Source organism: Protopterus annectens, chromosome 2.part1, assembly GCF_019279795.1.
Source record: "Protopterus annectens isolate FY-2018-M chromosome 2.part1, PAN1.0, whole genome shotgun sequence".
Lineage (NCBI taxonomy): Eukaryota > Metazoa > Chordata > Ceratodontiformes > Protopteridae > Protopterus > Protopterus annectens.
In genome coordinates this window covers 156389264-156394197 of record NC_056729.1, presented here as the reverse complement: position 1 = coordinate 156394197, position 4934 = coordinate 156389264, and the positions used below count along the sequence as shown (strand labels likewise).

The 4934-nt window shown below is 31.0% G+C and overlaps 1 pseudogene; it reads right to left on the bottom strand.

Annotated features, from left to right (window-relative positions):
• Positions 1 to 4: 4 nt before the first annotated feature.
• Positions 5 to 152, bottom strand: LOC122795114 (annotated as a pseudogene).
• Positions 153 to 4934: the final 4782 nt, after the last annotated feature.

Below are 4934 nucleotides of genomic sequence, written 5' to 3'. Positions count from 1 at the left end.
GTAGTTCACATAATATGGTGTGAATACCATAAATTATGCAGTTGAGTTTCTCATATTTGAGGAAATCGCAGCGGTCACAAGGTGCACAATGGAAAAGTCTCACCCTGGGGAAACCACCTTCTTGATTGTGGCATTCCCCCTGCCAAAAGTAGTTCACAAGATATGGTAAATATTGCTCTTACAAACTTAGAAAGTTGATAGAATAACAGATTTTATATTAATGTAGATTTCTGGAAGGATATGAAGTTTGAAACTCAACTCTATCATTATTTTTTTGTCTTCAGTCCTCAATGATTTGTCAGTGAACTGCCAGAAAAACAAAAATTGTATGAAGAACAGACCAAAATTATGAGGAAAAAATCTGGACATTATATGAAAATCAAGACAGTTGAGAGGTATGAGTAGAACCCATGCCTATCTCATTCTCTCTTTATATTTTAAGGCAGGAAACACATTTATATAGATTAGTTTCACTTAAAGTTTCATAAATATATAAAAGATTTTTGAATCACATAACTCTTCTTAGGTACAGGAAGCTGAAAATTATATGTATAAATAAAGAGGCGTATATAATACACCATTTGAAACATAGGGGTATATGGAGTAGTGAAACATTTCTGACCAAGAGTGAAAAATAAATAGGGCTGAGCTTTTACAATGGAAAAAACAGAATAACACTAATATGAGCATAGTGAGACTTACTACAGTGCATGGTAGTAACTCATTTCATGTAAGACATATTTTTAATAAACAATGGCACATTTTTTTTAAAAATGACCATATTCTTAGTATGCATTTAACTGATAACTGTAAAGTTAGTTATTGAAGACTGAAAAATCTAGCCCAGATATTGGGTAAATATGCAGTGCTCAGAATTTATCTAAAAAACATTCCTAAATTTGTTTTAGATGTGGCAGATGTCCACATTGTAATAAAGTGCATTCTTGTACAAGTTTGTCTGAAGTCAGACATCACATTTTTGTACCACACAAGCTATGATTTGTATTGTAATTTGTACCTGTAGATCTTTTTAAATAGGAAAACCATTTATACATTTAGATAATGAATCAATGCACATATGAGTGATATTACCTGTAAAAATAAATGTAGTACACTCTTTTAACACATATACACATAAACACTCACAAACAATGTTTGTATTCCAGAGCATAGATATAGTAATCCATTTAAATTATTTCTACAAGGGCCTACTATGGCTGGGTATATTTCTGCATTCAGATAGAATAATCAGTAATAGCACAATTAGTGAAATGGGTGCACTCTCGGCCAAAAAGAAAAGTTTTGGATTATAAATACTGGGGATGTTCTTGCACCAAGGTTAAATGAAATTATCTAAATGATAGTTTCATCCAATAATTGTATTAGTGTTATTAAAATAAAAGATATATATTTTGAATGTTATTTGCTTGTTTTAGATATCACTAGACACTATATTTCTTAATGTTATCTTCCTTCATGATAATACTTGTACACTAACTTCTTTTTTTTAATTCATATGCACTATTAAACATTAACTATTTTTTTCAAGAAAAGATTTAAGAAATATTTTCTTATATTTTACATTTTGTTTTTGTTTTTATTCTAGAAACAGTTTAATGCAGACATTATTCTTATCTGCTTGTTTTGATTATGTGATAGGTACTTCTGGCACTATTATGCTAACTTCTCTATTGATTTATAGAATGATACAAAATATTTAAATATTTTTTTATCATTCTATTACTTATTTGCATATGTAGTCTAAAAGCAGTTACTTCAATGAAAACATTATTCAAGTTCACTGTAAGTTTTGATCATGTGACACGAGTTTCCTTTATATAGGAAGACTTCAGTGATAATGAAAAATCTTTTATATTCTGAAGAAACTTTAATCAAATCTGATCTAGCTACATGTTGTTCCTGTATTAAATCACTTTTTTACCTTTGCAGTATTGAGTTTTGAACTTCTTATTATCCAGAAAAAGCTTATAGATGTCAAATCTGTTGCTTTATTGACTTTTTAAGTGAATTAGAGAAATATTTAAAAGTGGTTCTGATTTTGAACATTTGTCCTCCATTTTTTTAGCTTTGGCACTGATTCTTGAGCAAAGAAGTTGAAAGCTATGACTTTAGTTTTATGAAACACTGATTTTTGTGTGAAGGGGAAACTTTTAATCCATATGTATATAGACAGATGGATATATAGATAGATAGATAGATAGATAGATAGATAGATAGAAAGATAGATATATGGATCTCCTTCAGAAGCTCAAACTTTTAAAACTTCATACTTTAGAAGGCAGAGACTATAAGATTGAAGTTTTGAAACTTCAAACATTTTGAATGGAGATCACTGTACAGCAAGGAACAGAATATTTACTGCTTTCCTCACTGTAGTGTGACCTCAGAGTTGGTAAATTTAATTAGGGGGCATGAGTAGTGCAGGAGGGCTTGATCCCTGTAAAAACATATATTTTTTATTAGGTTTTTGAAGTTTCAAAACTTTAATCTTATGGTCTTGGGCATTTGAAGTTCAAAGTTTTGAAACTTTGAGATTCTAAAGTGTGTATATATATATATATATATATATATATATATATATACACACACACACACATATATATATATATATATATATATATATATGTGTGTGTGTGTGTGTTTAAAGATAAACACTCTTATTTACAGTTATCATTAATAAGAGTTACCACTTCTGAAACATGGCATCATAGAAGGTTATACTTATATGCTGATTTATTTTGCTCTATAGTGATATTAACTATGTCTTTAGAAGGGTTCACTTTTTAATTTCAAAAGCCCCAAATCCCGAGTTTTGAAATACTGAACTCAAAACTTCGAGATTTTGGAATCTCGAAATTAAAAAGTGGAACAAAAAAAACAACTTAAACAATGTTTTTGCAGGTGGGCAAGCACCAACACCCCCCTACTTAAATATACCATCTCTGAGATCGCGCTACAGTGAAGAGAATGGAAAGCAGAACAGGAGCATTACCGTTCTCTTCACTGTAGTGCAGTCTCAGAGTTGGTATATTTAAGAAGGGGGTGCAGGGGGGCTTGTCCCCTGCAAAAACATTGTTTTAGTTGTTTTTTTTTTGTTCCACTTTTTAATTTTGAGATTTCAAAATCTCGATATTTTGAGTTTGGTATTTCAAAACTTGGGATTTTGGGCTTTCAAAATTAAAAAGTGGACCCCTTTAGAAGTGTAGTTGAAAGAAGCAGAGTAAAGACATAGCTAGCACTGTAACTGACATGTGTCCATCTCATGTTAGTGGCTCTTAACACATTGCATCTAGAAAGGATAAAATCAAAAATAATCAGGACCAGTTTTAAATATTGGCATCAACTGCTTAAAAAGTTAATATAATAAGAGGGTATGTATTAAAGTACATTTTTCTGAAGAGTATGGTAAGTTAACTATAAGAAGTGTTTTGCCACAAAATCATATATATTAAGAAGAAAAGAGTAGAACTATAAGGCAAAATAATAACAGTCATTAGAACTGGAGGCATCTGAGAGGTGTCCATTTACTTAAAAAATGGCCATCCTGGTGGGCAACCAGATAAGGACTCTTGACCTTATGCATTTGTAGAAGTAATTCGCTGTGTCAAGCTAGGGATGATATGGTTGTAAAACACCACTGCAATACTATGGTTCTTTCATTTTATCTTTGTTTTTAATAGCGGTTGAGCATCTGAGATGTACAAATTAATTTCAGTTTTTGGTCTGATAACATCCACATGACTTTTTCAAAATTAACTCATAGCTAATCACATGTTATATAAAGCCTAAAAACTCATCACATGCTGATCACATAATAATCTCAAGACTATACCTTAAAAGGATACATACAGAAAATATTAAGTAAAAACGATGTGCAGGAAACATAAATATAGTATATTATGCAAAATAAAGAAAATAAATTAATAAATTTACACAGAATATTTATTTTATTAATTAATTCCATAATGTGTCTACACTGTTCTATCCTATTATTACTTCAATAGTATTAACAACTTTCTATCTAATCCATACTTCTTTTACTCAGACATTCTACAAAGTGAGATACCAAATATTACTATTCCAAAATGGTACTTGAAACTTTTTTTAATTTAACAATTCCCATGACATATTGTATTGGATAGTGTAACTTCTCTGTTTAAAATTTTTGTATCTAGGTAATTATGTTATGTATCCATGTATTTTTGCCTTGTTTTTCTGCATATCCAGTTAATTAAGCTTTGATATATTTGTATCTATGTATATAACTTCATCTTTTGTTTATAGAACTTTTCTCCCCAGGCCTCTGCTGAAAATGGACTTTTGCTCAGTTGAACTTTCCTGGTAAACAAATGGCAATAACTAAAATAAAATAAAATTAATTAATTAATATTTATTTATGTAATAGAATATACAGAAAAAAGCAAGTGATGTTTTTTTCTTGTTTTAGTTACCTTTTTACATGAGTTCTGGGATTATGTTTGTGTTTTTTTCTTATACAATGACAACAAAGGTGCTAAAATTCCTAGCTTGGAGGGGGAGGGTCTGTCATTAAAAATAAGTGATTGCCATTTGTTCATTATTGTTGCTGGCTTTGCAGGACTAATATAATTTGTATGAAGTAAGCTGGAATACTTCTTTTACTGTGGCTGTTCTTCATTATTGTGGCCATTTTTTTATCACAATCAGACATTCTGAGCTGTACACAGTCAAGGGGCTTTAATTAGGTTCATAGTTTCATAGGTAAGTACTAGGCTATCTGTTCAAGGGCATCTATAAGCCTAGCCAGAATGTGCTGGCTTTCGCCAGCCCCTTAGATTAGTTCCCTGTGCCTTAGTCCAGCAGAGCCATTAGCTCCCTGTGCCTCTGTCCAGCAGAGCCACTGCAGTGATCCCCGGGGTAAATTTTCTGTTTCC